The sequence below is a fragment of the Phyllostomus hastatus genome, unplaced genomic scaffold (assembly GCF_019186645.2).
Source record: "Phyllostomus hastatus isolate PE091 unplaced genomic scaffold, TTU_PhHast_1.1 phas_contig_86, whole genome shotgun sequence".
NCBI lineage: Eukaryota > Metazoa > Chordata > Mammalia > Chiroptera > Phyllostomidae > Phyllostomus > Phyllostomus hastatus.
In genome coordinates, this window is record NW_025333977.1 from 9617296 (window position 1) to 9635008 (window position 17713).

A 17713-nucleotide genomic window follows, 5' to 3' on the forward strand; every position below is an offset into this window, starting at 1 on the left:
TAGCAATTTCAGTAATGGACCCTAAAGATATTAGACCCTCATCTCTGGAGCATTTCCTGTATCTTACCTGCAAAATGGGTCTTTCCAGGTGTGATTGTGTTCACATTTTTGAGGTGGGGAGATTCTCCTGGGTCACCTGTTTCCCCCCTAACTGCCATCCCATGAATCTTCCCAGAAGAGATACAGATGACACACCCACAGAGGGGAAGGGCGTGTGAAGACAGGCAGGCTGGAGAGAAGGGGCCACGCGCCGGAGAATGACGGCTGCCATCAGAAATGGGCAGAGGCCAGGGCTTCCCCAGAGCCTCCGGAGGAGTGTCAGCCACCCTGCTGACACTTCGATGTTGGCCCAGTGATGTGGGCTTTGGACTTCTGCCCTCATGCGCTACAAGAAAATAAACTTTTGTTGTCTTAAGCTACCAAGCTGTGGTAATTTGTTATAGCAGGTACAGGAATCTAAAACAAATATACAGCAACAAATTTTCACACAGTCACTTTAATGCTGGGGGCAATTCTGATGCTTTCACAAAGAATCTGGGAAGGAATAATTAATGAGTTGAACCCCAACAATTCCATGGTTAAGGTGATATGCAGAACTAGTAAAAGAATGTTGCTTACAAGATGAATCAATAGAAACGGTTCCACTTGCACGTAATATTTCATTGGCCTGTTTGTAAGGCTAAAAAGAAATTTTACTAATGGCAGAGAAATAGACATCAATTGAGTATTTTAATCTTTCTTCCTATTGATTACTATAAAAATATTTTTGACAATATAAAAATAGCATGATCACATTAAATAACCTTTGCAAAATAAAAGGAGCAAACTCCTTTGTAAAAATCTCAGTACAGCTACTAGGATCATGTTGTTATCATCACTTACTTTCGGTTTCTTTTAAAATGGCAGTCATTCAGCTCGTACACTTTTTATGTTGATTTGCTCACTTAATGCATATGCAGCTTTTGCTATTGTTACTTAGTATTCATAACTATTATTTTAAAAGATAGCTTAAGTTGCTACTGGGTGGCTACACTATAACTCAAGAACCATTTTCAGAAATATTCAACATTCTATTTTTTTAAAAAAATTGTTTATTTTTAGAGAGAGGGGAGGTGGGGGAGAAAAAGAGGGAGAGAAACATCAGTGTGTGGTTGCCTCTCACATACCAGCTACTGGGGACCTGGCCCACAACCCAGGCATGTGGCCTGACTGGGAATTGAACTGGTGACCCTTTGGTTTGCAGGCTGGCACTCAATCCACTGAGCCACACCAGCCAGGACAACTACTTTCTATTTTTTTAAAAAAGAATTATGGATGTCACAATTCATAAATTCCCTCATTTAACATTACAGAAATTGAGACCTATCAACTTGACTTTCTTAATCTCAGCATTATTGACATTTTGAGCTGAATAATTCTTTGTTGTCAGGGACTGTCTTATGCATTGGTGAGTATTTTTAGCACCATCTCTTGGTTTCTATGCTACCTGATGCCAGTAGCTTCCCTCTCACAACCCAAAGTTTTCAGATATTGCCAAATGTCACCTGGCAGGCCAAACAGCCCCTTGTTAATAATCACTGCCATAAAAGCCAACATTGAAATACAAGTTTGGCGATTTTTATTCCATTTTCAATGGTCCTACTTCACCATTTCTATGGAAGTTTTGAACCCGTGGTGGTAAGACAGTTGCTTCATCTCCTGGTGTCATAGTCACATTCCTGGCAGGAAGGTGGGAGACTGTCAAATAATGTCAAATAATAGCTTGTCATTTTATTGAGAAGAGATGCCCTCCCCAGTTACTCTTCCTACATATTATTGGTTAAATGTGTCACATGGCCAGCTCTAATAATGAAAAAAAGCTAGTTCAAATTCATAGAACTTTAACAGTCTCTATGATAGAATTAAGGAGAAGGGTGTTGTGGATGATTTTTAGATCACCGAAAATATTTGCTAGATTCTCACCCCAGTTTAACCACTTTCCTGTGGCAGATAGATTTTGGAATTGGGAAGTAGCTAAAAATGTCTAGTCATATATATGTGAAGTCTTATGTGTGCTGTGATTTATCATCTGGAAAGTGCTTCAAAAATCCTTTCCAGCTGATTGATTTTGTGACTTCTCTAGTCTGTCTTCTCTGAATAAGGAAAGTATATTCATGTACAAGTAGTATCATTGAAAAGACCCAATTAATTTCAGCTGGAAAGGTCACTACTCCAAATCAGCAGTGCTTTTATCAGTTGTAATGAATATGCCTATCAATTCATATCACCCACAGGCCAACATTTAGAAGACATATTGGTTTCATTTCCCATCCAGCAATATGCAGCAGTGACCTGAAGTGCTAGGTGCTCACTGCACTGAAGATGAAGAGGCCAAGGACATACCTGATGTCCAGCAGGGACACCATACAAGCAGCAGCACAATTCACTAACTAAAAGTAGAACAGTTTGTTTCTTTATCTACCAAGTCCCTGAGAAATTTTGTGTAATTATGCAGCTTTCCATTTCCATTCCAAAGAAACACAGTCCTACCCTAGTTTTTGGGTTGCTTTGTGTCTCTCAAAAAAATGCACTGAAGTCCTAGCCTTGGGGACCCATGCCTTTATTTTAAAATACTGGAGTGTCTTGGCAGATGGAATCAAGTGACGATGAGGTCATTAGGGTGTATCTTAATCTTTACCGCTTGTGTTCTTAGAAGAGGAGACACAGAGACTTCCAAGGAAAACATCACCTGACTACTCAGACAGAGATTGGACCGAAAACAATAAGCCAAGAAACATCAAGGATTGTTAGCAACACCAGAAGCTAAGGAAACAGCATGGAGCAGATTCCTCCCCTGGAGCCCTCAGAGAGAGCACGGCCATGCCAACACATTGATTTCAGACTGCTCGCCTCCAGGACTTCATCTGTTGTTCAGAGGTACCCAGTTTGCAGTACTTTTTATTACTTATTTATTTATTTTTAGAGAGAGGGAAAGGGAGGGAGAGAGGAAGAGAAACATTGATGTGTGGTTGCCTCTCCCATGCCCCCTATGGGGGCTTGGCCTGCAACCCAGGCGTATGCCCTGACTAGGAATTGAATCAGCGACCCTTTCATTCACAGGCTGGCACTCAATCCACTGCGCCACCAGCCAGGGCTGTGGTACTTGGTTATGCAGCCCCGAGAATCTAATACACTAATAATGAAAAACAGTAACTACTTGCTGTTTGGGAAATCAGAAGAACTTTCTATTAGGCTCTTCAAGAAGTAACTTTACACAAATCCTCTATTTTTCAAAAATTCTCTTACTTCTTATTTTGAGTGGCCAATGTCCCAGTGTTAATTTCCTTTCTTTTGTATTTATCAAATGACAAGATCTTTTCCAAAATGAACCCCTTTCAGGAGGAAAGGTCAATGTGGTTCTGCTCTCAAAATCAAGGTAAAAGTGGCAGTGGGAGATGGAGACCCTACCCCCCTTTGTATGATTGTGGAGCATCGGGATGCCTGTGAGAGAGAAAGACTTGACCTAAAAGTGTATCAGAATGGAGCCTCAGAATGGATTGTGTCACAGTTGGGTATCTGTGTGAACTGGGGTTCTCTGAAAAGAAGACACCAAGCTAGGATTGGATGTGCAAGAAATGTATCAGGGGAAATGCTTGAGAAGGATAATGAAGGCTAAAGAGAAGGATCTGGAGAAGATAAGGGAGGCTTTGGATCACAGTGTTGATTCGGCTCCTGTGAAGAAGACAAATACAGAAGGAAATTCGGAAAGGAAGAGTCTCCGGCTTCAGCACAATTCCAAGAACCATTCAGCCAAGTCAATGGGGAATCTTGCAATGGGGCGGAAGAATCCCACATCCCAGGAAGGGGCTTGCACTCGGACCCTAATCATGCTTAGTCATTGCTAGGAGCACTCACAGAAAGTGTGGTCCAAGATCTAAGTGATGGTGGAACCAGAGACATAGCTGGACCATCAGTCAACCATACTCCCAGCAACAGGAGATGTGAGCAGTGTATTTTCATGACCATCGCTGTTCAAAACTAGAAAAAACTTTGGGTGTTGCTGGGAGTTTACAAGGCAGCTAGAATTTTTGAGCAATAAGGCAACTTCAGCTTAATTCTTTGGCTGGTCTCCGGAATAAGCTCACTTTGGCGGTGGCTAGTCAGAGGCAGTGTTTTTGTTTGCTTGCCTGGTGGTTCCAGGTACCTGACCACGGCTCATAGCTGTGTTTCTTGATACCAGCTCTTGACTATGCATCTCCCATTGAGAAGGACCCTTTGTGGTGTCAGGTCTCCGGTGAGCTCCAGGCTGGGCCGCAGAATGCCTAATGGTAGCAGTCCCTGACTGCAGGAGCTCCAGCCGTTGTCCCCCAGCCTCACAAGTGGTTCGATCCTGGCAAGCGATTCCTTAGCTTGCCTTTGCTCTCATGGTTCCCCTGCTTGGGGCAGTTCCTTCTCTGCACATTAAAATGCTGCCCAAACTACAAAGCTTAGCTTAATTCCACTGACCACTTCTTTTCCAGAATTCAGAACACATCATACAATCTGTTCATCATTCAATCAAGTGTTTCCTTGTTTATTAACTTTCCACGTGAGGCCTATCTTATCTCTCTAGTAATAAAGATGACGGAATCTTACATGCATGAGCCATGATATGTAAATTTCTATAGGGACAAAAATTTCAGAAAGACACTGACACCATTGATATTATTCGATAATGTCCAGTGAACACCTGCAATAACAGTGGGCCCAGTCACCCAATGACAGTGCCTGGCTCCCTGCTTGCTGATCGCATTGGTCATGTTTCCAGAAACTGATGAGTCACTGTGAGTCGGCATTACAGTATTCTGGAAGATAAAATGTGTTCCAAACTGTTTTGTAGTTAAAATAACTTTGCAAATACTAGATTAAAATTTTTTATTTTTCTCTGCGATCTATTTCAGCAACTGTGTTTAATATGTTCTTTGGCACTGTGAATTTTAAAAAGTTAACCAAGAATAGAGCATTTACCAAATTTCTTTGACTGCAGCACTTTTTGCTTTTTTTTCATGAAGCCTCTTGTGGGACTGGAAATATATATTTTTGGAAATGCTGGGTTAAATATCTAATGTTCCGAGGGGTGATATTTATTTTGGTGGAAAATTCTAGGAGACCAAAAAGACTTCACACTTTAAAAGAGTGACGCCCTCGCGGTGGAATTTCAGGCATTGAGAAAGTCAGGAAAGTTATGAAGAGGAGGAGAAACTATTTTGGCACGGTCTGATGTACCCTGCCTGATAACACTGGCCCTTCCAGTGACCTCATGGAAGTTCACAGGAGGAGCTCCCGGTTCGGAGCGTGTGGCTGTGAGGTGGACTGAAACCGAGTTGTTCTGTTATTCACCGCCTCCAGAGCTGAGCTCTCCTGTGAGACTTCTCATTGAGTCCAGAAGAGCAGTCCGGGAGTTTGCATGACTCCTCCATTCTCAGATATGATACTCTCAGTCTTTAGCCAATAGTCAGGGCACGCCAACCTTATCAAATCAACAAATATCCATTGAGCAACCAAAATGTGCAAAGTCCTAGGCTTTGTGTTTGTCTAAGGCTGGCTGCAGTTTCCCCGGTTCCTCCAGGGCAATCCCCATGAATAGGACAGATGTAAACTTGGCCATCCAATTATTTAATATTTAACCAAATGTCCTGGTCTTATTTGGAATGCAAATAGAAAGCAAAGTAATATCTTTGTTAAGTCTTCGCTAAAGCTATTTTCTTTTTAAGCTGTACCTCTAACTGTGTCATGCTCTGCCCCTGTAGCTTTCTAGTTCAGAAGAGTGTTGAGTAGTTCATTATCGAAAACTCCCTTCAAAGATGGGAGATGCGCCTGTGGAACACAGACTCTGAACTATTCGACTGTGAGAGTTAGTTTCCTGTAGATGAGCCACGGTCATTAAATGTTAGCAACTGTGGCTCGTATGTTTGTTTTCAATGATCAGTATTAAATAATTTTCACAGATATTTTTCTGGTAAGAATATGTTATTTCCCAACCTACCTTCTCTTTTGAAGACAACATTATCATTACTATTAATGTAATTCTCCTTTCCCAGGTCATATATAGCTTTGCTATATAGACATTATTTCACCAATATTGTTTGTTGTAAATTTTTCCAGATAGAAGGCAGACATAATTATCAATATTTAATGACACAGGGAAGGGAAATAATCAAGATTTCTTTATGCATTCATAATAGCCAAACTTATTAACTGGCCTTGGCAATGGGAAGGGTATCATCTTGCTTTTTTACCCACTGGGGCGGTATGTTGATTACTGAGCTGAGACTAGGCTCATCACCCTGGGATGTCCTGCTTGGTCATTTCTTTTAGTGTCCTGGCCTGGGTGTGTCCTGAGGAGGGAGGACCTGTGAAGTGGAGGTGGGTGTGTGGGCAGCTGCGGACAGTGGGGAAGACCACATGGTGTCCGTTCCCCACCCAGCCCTGGGGGCTAAGTCTGAGTTCTTGCAGGGGGAGTGGTTTAAAAAAAGCCGAAAGAACTGTTTTAACCTAAGGACTGGTGAGGAACCAGGAGACGGGTCCATTGCCTGAGAGCCCTGGTCAGAAAAGGAACTATATACATGCTGACTACAGGTACGGTTTGCCTTGGCTCGGCCCTGTTAAGTCTCCTGTGGTAAGGTCCTATTAATTAGAGGTCCCTTTTACTTTCAGAGATGTTCAAGTTAAGAAAATAAATTATGTATTCATCCACCACATGGAGCGAGGCAGAAGACAGATTCCCTCCCTGTGAGCAGGGAAGACACCGTGCAGCCCTGAGGTTGGGGTGCAGGTAAGGCAGAGACACTTTGGCCTCTCCCAGAGGGCCTAGGTGTGGTGGTCGGTGCCCTCCGAGGGGCTGCATGAGTGGTGGGCCTCGCTAAGGGGCTGCAGTGCTGAAGAACTTGAGTTGATTTGCTTGGGACACACGGGGAGGTGGCCTGGGGACTATCTGAACTACTGGGGAGAGACTTCCGCTGGGAGGGAATTTTTGTTATGTGACCTCACTTGATTTCCAGGCTGGTGAGGCAGGTGGAACCTAATACACGGACTGGCAGTAATTATATGTGGAAAATGAGAACACTAATTAATTCTAAGAATGTATGTATTTAATGGAGGCAGTAACTGCTGGGAATGGGTGAGACTCAATCACAGTGCGTCTTAAGTAGTTAAATGGATCTAAATAATGCCAAATCCCTTATCAAAGAGTGGAGTTGAGCAATCTATCAGGCCCCATCTCGGTCTTTTCAAGCCCCATGGCTCCCGTGTTGGGTGGTCACTCAAAGGTTCTCACAGGGATGACACAGACGAGGGAGGTGACTAAGTTTGCTTCCAGGTGTGGAGCAAACAGTTTGAAAGTTTGAAAATAACCATAGCTCATTTTTGACTGATTAGCTCATGCTCTCACTGTAATATGATCGTGTCTGTCTGATTTATTTTTATTATGTTATATAACCCAAAAGTTGCCCAACACAGGAATAAAGAGAGAGAGAGAACTGCCATAGTGGTTTATACGTTATTTTTCTAGGGATGGTTTCATGTTCTGTGGGTTCTCAGAGAACTGCTTTAAATGGCCTCATGCTTCATCATAAAAAGGGTTAAAGACAAAATGATTATCCTCATTTTTGGTTTTGGTGATTTAACTTTTGGATTAAAAAAGGCCTTTGTATTAGTGTCCTGAATAAGTCAATGTATAGAAAAACTGAGCCAATCTCAAAAAACCAATGTACTTCCCCAAAATAAACAATCCCCCCACTTTCTTATTGGCACTTTTCCTTACAATACATTAATAAAAAGTATTTTTCTGCTTTTCTACATTTTTGTGCATAATATTCGCTTTACAAAAGAAGGGCACTAAGTTCTTTTAAGCATTTTATGTTCCACAGCATAGTAACAAATAAATACAGATAACTGTGAATGCCCTTTGCATTAATGTACTTCATATTGTATTTTTGGTTCTCAGAGTATTGCTTTTGAATATTCTGAATTATTCTACTTTTGAATAATCTGCTATTTTATCTTCCTAATGTTTTTGTATGTTGAATTTTTCCATACTTGGATATTATATATCTATATTATATTTTAATTTCATAATGTCCCAAATAAAATTATTATTCATTGTATCATTTTTTCCATTGTAATCTAAACATTTTTAAAAAGGTTTTATTTATTTATTTCTAGAGAAGGAAGGGAGGGAGAAAGAGAGAGAGAGAGAAACATCAATGTGGGATTGCTGGGGGCCATGGCCTGCAACCAAGGCATGTGCCCTGACTGGGAATTAAACCTGCGACACTTTGGTTCGCAGCCCACGCTCAGTCCACTGAGCTGCGCCAGCCAGGGCTCATAATCTAAACATTTTTTAAATAAGAAAAACAAATCAGTGAAAATAGTTCCTTAGTGTTGACTGAAATATTGGGGAGTAAAAATTATCTGACCATTGAGTCTTTTTAAAACAATTATAAAAGAGATATAAAAAATAGAGGGCACTCAGGCAACCACATGCTGATGTTTCCTTCTCTTTCCCCCTCCCTTGCCCTTTCTAAAAATACATGAATGAAATCTTAAAAAAAAAAAAGAGAGAGATACAAACCTCAGGGTTTTGGCTTTTCTTACTTACCTAAAGTAACCTGCTCAGCTCTGCTATTTAACACCTTCTCTTTTTACCTTCTCCAGGGCCTTCCTCCATGAGATGCTTCTTTCTCCTGAAACTGTCAACTCTCTCTTGCTGGCTCCTTCCCTTCCACCTACAAACACCATCAACACTGCCTTATCTACAAAAACAAGCGAACAAAACACCGTCACTTTGCCCACAGTTCTGCAACTTCCTTTACTGCCAAAAACCTCGCAAAATCTACCTTTGCCTACTTTGCTTCCATAACCTCTTTCTTCTCATATGGCTTGCTCAGGCCTCAGCTGCCTCTGATGTCTCAGAGTTCTCTTGCAACTGTCAAGTCTCTAAAGCCTCTGAGTACCCGGTGATTTAACCACATTCTTCCTTTCCTGAACCTCTGTTGTTCTCCTTTGACTGCTGTGGTGTGGCCCTGTTTACAATCACTGGACCACTATGGACCATCACCACTGCCCCAAACGTAATACAATGTGTTCATCCAAACTCTAGCTCTTTATTTTGGAAAAATAATAATTTACCTATCTAAACATTTAACATCAGGATATAGCAAAAATGTCATAAGGTTTCCTGCTTTTGAACATTTTCATGAACAAAGTTCCCAGTGGTTAAGCTGAAGCCAGCAAGGTTTTAGCTTTGCAGCTAGCTGGTACCTTAAACCCAAGTCCCTAGAGTATCACAGACCAGAACTTCCAGTGATTCAGTGGCAGAATTGGTACACAACTATAGGGAGATGGTATAATTTTAATCATCCCCTGAACATTCTTAACTGTTATTAAGAACAGAGACATTAAGTTTTAAATGAAGCCTCTCTGACTGATGCCAGCTGAGTAATAAGGCAGTGTATCCTCTTAGAAACATCTTCTAATTGATTTAAAGGTTAAGAGCTACTTATTCTTAATACTTCTGATCCTCTGCAGATTGTCTGCCGTCGGCAGCCCGGGCACTCACACACTCTGATGTGCTTCAGTGCTATTTCAGCACAGTCTTCCCTTGCTCTCTTCTCCTCCCAGGTGGATATTGACATGGCTTCACATCATATTTACTCAATAAGCATTTATTGAACACTGACTATGGGTAGGTCTTGTACTAGTTACTGAGTATATGAAGACTAATAAGGCAACCTTTGTTCTAGCACATGGTCCATTAGAGGAGAAAGAGGCACAACAAAATATTCATAAAACACTTGAAGTGACACTTTTGTCTGCACAGTACATGTCTTTGAAAAAACAACTATCCCATCGCCCCATGTTTTCCTCATGGAACTCAGAGATTGGTCCAAGGGAAAGAACGTGAACCAAACAATTCCAATCAGTGCCCTTTCATAACATTTAATATATGAATACCGCCCTGGCTGGCATAGCTCAGTGGATTGAGCGCGGGCTGCAAACCAAAGTGTCACAGGTTCGATTCCCAGTAAGGGTACATGCTTGTGTTACACAGGCCATGACCCCCAGCAACCGCACATTGATGTTTCTCTCTCTTTCTCTCTCTCCCTCCCTTCCCTCTCTAAAAATAAATAAATAAAATCTTTAAAAATATATGAATACCAGGAGACAAGGTTTCTCCTTTTGGATTACAGATTTGGGACTGCTCTCATACGAATAGGGCTAGCCTGAGGGTGAGAATAGCAGACAGAGGGAACTGTAATTCACAGACAGAAAGAAACCTGGTCATCATGACACCATTAGATCACTGACATCCAGCCATCCCTATCCTGGCTTCTGTGAACTGCCGGGAGTTCAGGCTAAAACAATAACATAATAACACACTGAGAGAGCGTACATGGGCATTATGGAGTCGCAGACACTGACACCTGATCTAGAAGGATAAGGTCAGGCTCAATGGAGTCAGCAAAGTGTTCCTGAAAAAAGTGTGTAGCCTGCTTCGGATAGAATGTGAGACTCTCAGAATATGATGTCCAGAAGCACCAACATCCCCTAAAATATGCTGATGCACACTCAAAAGCCACATTTATTTTAATCATAAACAGACATAACCAACTTGATCAGTGAATAATCTGGAAAGTTTACTTCATCAGCAATAGTGCATCTGGAAGCTGATGCATCACAGGTAGAATTGTTTATTTACTAAGTGTCTAAAACACAGATTTGTTCTGGGGTTCTTTGGACCCAACAAAATCTCTGCAGTCCAACATGTAGCAGGACTTAAGATTTATTTTATGCTCCTCATAGCTCCCTGCACTTCACCTTCATAAAACTAGTAAATAGCAGGTGCTGAATAAGCCAAGGAAAGCACTTTCGACAATAATTTTTAAAATAAATCATTATTCCCACAGTGTTTACGAGGTTTTGAGGATCCATTGTCAATACTGACAATATAATGAATGTGTCCAAAGGGCATAATATTTTATTGCTTCCCATTTAAAGCCTCAGCCCACAACACTCTTAAGGTCATGCACCATAATTACTTTACATTAATAAGTAATTCACAAAATTAATGTGCAAATAAACACATGATGCATAACCAAGTACGTTAATAATGTATAGAAAACATTGAGCTTGTGGAATCTGCACCTTTCAGTTACAATTTTTTTTCCTTAGTATATGAAAAAGTCAGATTTATGTTCCACTTTTATAGGTTAATTGGTGAACAGGATAGAAAACTACAGGAAATTGTAAAATCTTCATTTAGCTTTTCTTCTTAAGGAGGATTATGCCATCTAGAAAATCATGAAACATTCTGTCGCCTGAGCCGCCTTTTGGCTGAAGAAAAGCTCCGTGTAGGAGGCAACTCCCCCTGCTGTGATGTCTGGGAACAGGAGAACAGAAGTCTGTGGTTAAGGGACGCTAGCACGTGGAGGCTTTCACAGAATTAATAGTGCTGAGATACTTGTCTTTTTATACCAGGACCAGATGAGGAAATGCTCTCATGGTCAATGTTGTGTTGCTGGAAAGAAACAGAAGCAATCTTCGCTGTCTTGAATGTGCAGCTTTATCAGCTACTTTGAAGAGTTCTTTACGTAGAATGTTGCTTTCCATTTTACTGGACCACACAGTGCCTTTTCCTTCTGCTTCAGCCTCAGTTACATTTAATTGTGTGAAAGCTTTCCACCTGGCTGGCAGAGCTTCAGGATAAACCAGATTTTCCAAAGAACATCGGCTTTTGTGTACTGAAAAAGATTGAATTATTTCAAAATTGCATCTGTTGTTTTTACTAGCAAGTGTATATATTGTAATGATTTTTAAAAAGATACTGTTTCTGAACCACATACGGAGTCAGTAAACTACCTGAACTATATTAAGAATAAAATGACAGAGATAAACAATGGGTTGTACAGTACAATGGACTCAGTGTCTGTGGTATTCAATTGATAAGAACGTTCGGTTTCTAAACAATAGGCAATGCAGGCATCTGTGTTCTTCAAAAGCTTTAAACATGTTTATCTTGGATGACACCACACTTGGACAACGTACAGAAGACATTTTTTCTTCTGAGTTTTCTTTCTAATTATACGGGCCTCATGCGTCTGGTTTCTTGTGGATTGAGTCAGTAGAGGGAGCCAGAGTTACCCAGCCAGCGGTCCTGACCCAGGGAGCTTCAAATAGGCAAGAAAAAGGGATGATGCCTGCAAACCTCCTTTGTGTCACAGACAAATAGGAAAAGGCGCAGTCAGAGTAGCAGAGTCAGATATGGCAGCACTCTTATTAAGCGTTTTGGTGTTCCATAAAGAAAAGACTTACCATCTGCAAGTGGGATCTTTATGATTTCCCATTGTAAAGGGCAAAATGTGCAGTTTATGCAAATGAGGCATTGCATAATCTATATACCCTCTCTCTATATAATCTCTATATAAAATCTATATATATATAGTTTTCCTTGGAAATATGAGTTTGTGGAAACTGTAATTGTCATATTAGGCACTAATGTACCAGTTAGTGTACAGAAGTGGTAAACTGCTAGATTTTGCCATAATTCTCGCTGTTCCCTAAGGAAGCAATTGTTTTTTCTCTTCGGGATGCCTGCATTAGCCCCCTGACAGGTCTTTGTGCTTCTCAGTCCCTTATACTCTGCTTTCGACCTGGGAGGCAGGGTGATCCTTAACAAACATGCCACTCTGTTCAGAGACCTTTCAGAAACTTCTCAACTCCGAGAAAAAGCCAACATCCTTACAGTGGCCTCAGAGACCTCCATCCTTCGGTTCTTTTCAGTTCTCTGACTTCATCACCTGCTGCTCTTCCTCTGGTACCTCTGCTCCACTCAGATGGCCCCTTGTAGTTCCTTACACACTCAAGTCCATTCCTACCTTAGAGGCTTCGCAGTAGCTGTTCCCACAAATTAATGTTGTTCCCTCAGGCAAACCCCAATCTCCTAAGTCTTTGCTCAAATATCGTCTTCTTAATAGACCTAGTTGTTCTTCCTAGTTCTTCTCACCAGGATCTATTTTCTCTATAATACTTAACAACTTTCTAAACTACTATACAATTCACTTATTTACTATGCTTGTTATTTCTTCTCTGTCTCTGGGAACTGGAATTTAAACTCTGAGGGTAAGAAATGAAAACAAATTTTCCAGATGATTGCATATTCACGTAGAGTTGTAAGAAATAGTAGGAAGAGATCCTTTGTGTCTGTCGCCCAGTTTCCTCCAGTGGAAGCGTCTTACAAAACAGTAGTGCCATCTGACAAGAGAAAACTGACAGTGATACAGGTCAGTCAGCTTATTCAGATTTCACGGATTTTACATGAACTCATCTGTGTGTGTATTAGTTCCAGGCAGTTGTATCATGTGTGAGCATTTGTGTGACCCTTACCATAGTCAAGAAACATAACAGTTTCCTTGTAAGGAACAAGACTAAAATGCTTTGTTTGTTTAAATCATTGATGTATTCCAATGGCCTGGCTCAATAAATATTTGTATAATAAGTTAATCAAGTTATTTTAGCAATAGAACTTATGTAAAATAAATAATTTAGTAGCATTAGGTTCCCAAGTAATTTGAAATCATACTCAACTTGGTGTCTTTTTTTGGTTGTTAACTGAACATGTATTTATTAACATGATTCTTTTAGAATACATACACATTACTCTCTTCTTTCTAAAGTGCTAGGTAGTTAGTGTTCTTGGGGAATACAACAAATATGTTACTGATAAGCTAACCATATTTTGACCACGTACATATCAGCTGTCTCGTCATCTTACCCCTCTTCTCTGAAGGAATTTGTTAATGCAGTAAAACTGGTTCAGAACAAGGCTGGTTCCACAGGGACTACAGTCTGACCACTATTTCCTACCTAATTTTTTGTTGTTATGTGGATTCACTATAGCAACAGTAATGGTTGCTCAGTTTCATTTAATTGTTAGTTTATGAAACGGCTGACTGAATTGCTTAGTCTGGAAATGAGGGAAGTTTTCATTTCTGTAAAGTTTCTGGGCACGTTCAGGCGTCAAACTCACATTTTTAACTGTACTGAACACCACGATACGGTAACAGGAGGTGGCTGGGGTAGATAACCCTGAAAAGGCCTTCCACGTTCAACACATTCTATCAAGGTGATTCTCCCACCAGTAGATTAAATGAGCCTTAACTCCTTACCAGACTTTTTACGAAATAATAAGCTCTCTTTTTCTCATGTCTCATATGCAAGATTTGAAGATTAACAATCTAAAAGCAATGTAACTTTTTATAATTTTTCCTAGGATTTCATACCCCTTGTAGTTTTGGACAACATTATTTACTTGATCAGAAAAAAAAATAAAACAAGAAATGAGAGCCCTACTAAACTTGGAATGCATCTCTCTCTACTTAGATACTTCTGAAGTATTTTTTTTTTGTTCGGAGCTACAGACACAGAAATTTTGATCAAGTCTAAACTAATTTTTAATAACTTTGATTTTTCATTTAGATCATTAGCCTCATTAGCAAAAGTAGAATGTTAGAGAAAAATGTAGCTAAATCACGTGGGATTAAAAGAATATAAGGTCAATAGTCTAAAACTATTAAATGAAGAAATTGAAGACAATACTTGGTATCTAGCTGGGAAAGGGTTTCACTAGCTGATGTCTGAAATGAAATTATAAATAAAATCAATAGGTGTGATTAAAATGTAAAGGTTTACATGAAAAAACCCATATATGTATGTATTAGCTATGTGTGTGTGTGTGTGTGTAACCATCAACGGGGAAATATTCAAAACAAATAGATAAAAAGTTAGTATCTTTAATGTATGAAGCAGTCTTCTGTGCCTTCAGTACTATTTCAAGTATTTTACATAGTTTATTTTACATGGCAACTTGTAAATACATGTCCAAAGTCTTAAAAATACTAATCATTTTTGACCAAGTAATTGTATTTCTGGGGCTCTACTCTAAGTCAGTAATTACAAGTGAAGAAAATGATTTATTTAAAAAAGGTATTCTTTATACCAAAACAAGAATAGTCAGACATGACAGCCTACTTATAGAATGAGATTTTATACAGCTATTAAAATCATATTTAAGAAGGGTTTTGAATAAGCAAAAAATATATATGACGTATAAAATGTCATATAATTTGGTAACAACTATGGAAAAAATAAGTGTAGAAAGAGTTTGGAAAGAAAAATACAAACTACAAAGTAGCTGCCTTTCAGTAATTTGGGGGGGAGAATGCTTAGATAATTACATAAATTTAGATAATTACGTAAGCTATAATTACATAATTTCCCTAAATTATACAATCTTTCATTGCTTTTATAATAAAAATCCATAAAAATACTTTGTTAGTTTAATAACTTAGATTAAAGGCTTTAGTTACAGGTTTGCATGAATATGAAGTCAGAGCTTCATTTTAAAATTTTTCCTAAATGGTTAGTAAAAATCAGTAACAACAGCAACAACACATCCATGACATTGGTATTTTTATTTTCTTCATTTTATAAATGAAACCAAGGCACAGAAGTCAAAGCAACTCTTCCGAGATCACAGAGCAAGTGAACGGGAAAGCTGGAATTCCTACCAACGCCCGTGTTCTTTGCTGCCATGGTATGCATTGCCAGGACTGATGTGGAAGACATTAAGCCCAACGCACTGTATTGGCATCGGAGGACTCGTCTTCATATATCAGCTCATGTACCACTTCTTAGCTGCTTGACCCTGGTTAATTTACTCATGTAAACTATCAGTTTCCCAATCTAAACTTAATAGGCATAATAATATTCATTTCAGAGGAATTTAGTGATATAAAAGGATATATAACAGTATTTTGTAAGTATTTGACATTCATATTTATACGGGTGATAAATGCATATGGTATCACTTAAGTATCTTTAAGTGATATTAATAGATCAGGGAGACAGTATACCTTTACCCTAGCTCTCCATCTTTTTCCTTTTCAGTTCTAGCTAATGCTGTTTTAATCATTTCTTTATTCAACCATAATCCCCACGTTTTCATTTTAAGTTTTCTGCTGATAAAAGCAGTTAACACTCATTGCCAATCAGTTTACCATCATGTTTCCAGGCATGTCTGGGTTGGTTGAAGTGTGCCCTCTAACAATTTTTTAAATTAATTAATTTTGTTTTCCAGCTCTATTGAGATATAACAGACATAATTTTGTGTAAGTTTAAGGTGTATAGCATGATGATTTGATACCTATGTATATTGTGACCTAATAATTTTATAAAGAGCTGATGGAAAGTATATTCCTTGGGTTCTTGCATATTTAGAAATTGCTTTCAATGGCCTTTGTACTCGCATAATGGTTTGGCTAGGGCGACAATGCCTGGGTCACTTTCTTCTCTTGTGGTCTTTGAGGGCACTCCTCCAGTGTTATTTAGAGTTGAATATAACTTTGTAGGTATCTGAGGACAGCTGGCTTGTTTTCTTGTCGTGTGATATGACCATTATGCCTACTATTTCAAGGGATTCTTTATTTTAGAATCTAAAAATTTTGCTAGGGTATATCTCAGTGAAGCATTCTGGGCCTTTTTTGTTTGTTTATTTGGGATACAATAGGCCATTTCAGTCAGTAGAACCAACTCTTTTCTTTCCGAGTCGTTTTCTGGAAGTTTACCCTTAAGTATTTCTTGTTCTCAATTTTTTTTATTGGGAACACTAATTGTGTACATAATTATGTCTATTATCTATCTTTTGCTCATGTATAGTCATAATTTTCCTTCTAAAATATTCTTAATTATTTCATTTCTCTACATTTCATGTTCTTTGCCTTTCTCCCTTCTGTTCTGTAAGACTCGCCATATTCTCACCTGCTTTCTGTATGTTTCGTGATGCCATTTCTGAAATAGTTTGATCTTTTCTTGCTTGAGTTCTGCCAGCTCATGTTTCATCTCTTTTTGTTACCTCACCATTCTGAGCTCTTATATATCAATTAATCTTTATTTAATTAAAAAATTGCACCAATATGCTTGATTGCCTTTTAATCTATTTCCTGGCAACTGTTGTTTTGTTTTGTTTTCGTTTTCTTACCCTTTATTTTTTGCTATTCCTGTCCTCCATTTTTTCTTATATTATTCTGTGCCATGTCTGTGTCGGTTCCTTTTTGATTTTTATTTATATACAGATCGGGTACAATATTGCAGGCATTTTCTATATGCCTCGAGATTGGCACATGTGAATTCTTGTAGCCTCTGTCCTCCACAGAGCCATCAGGATTCGCACACAGGGCTGATGATGAGGCGGAGGAACTCGGTTCCCTCTGCCTCTCTTAGGGTGTAGTTTATTGTCCAGCCCTGCCTACCCTGCTCCTCAGAACCACTCTGGGGATAGACCAGCTCCCACCACCAGATCTCTTACGCTTTTCCTGATACCATGATCAACGTGTGGCTTGTTTTTAAAACCATCTTTTATTTTAAAAGGTAAATTCTGACATCATTTTCTGAGACTGTAGACCCGTGGAAATGTCTTTTTTTTACATCTTCCAACACACCTGTTTGACCTTTACTGTTTTTGGTAGCCCTTCTGCTTTTATGTCCTGATCTGGGGTTTTATTTATTTTTTAAATTCACCAAGTATACACTTTGCATTTTGTTTCTTGTTCTCCTTGTGGGTATTGGGTGATTTCTAAGAGGGAAATGGGAAAAATCCAAATTTATTGAAACTGGGAGTCTGGTTGTAAACATAAGCAAT

General features: G+C 39.3%; 1 long non-coding RNA gene across 1 annotated transcript; it reads left to right on the plus strand.

Annotated features, from left to right (window-relative positions):
- The first annotated feature begins 2722 nt into the window (after nucleotides 1-2722).
- LOC123827203 lies at nucleotides 2723-16853 on the plus strand. The gene is made up of 3 exons (XR_006787197.1): nucleotides 2723-2916; nucleotides 6676-6793; nucleotides 15519-16853. It is a non-coding gene; the product is annotated as an uncharacterized LOC123827203 (long non-coding RNA).
- Nucleotides 16854-17713: the final 860 nt, after the last annotated feature.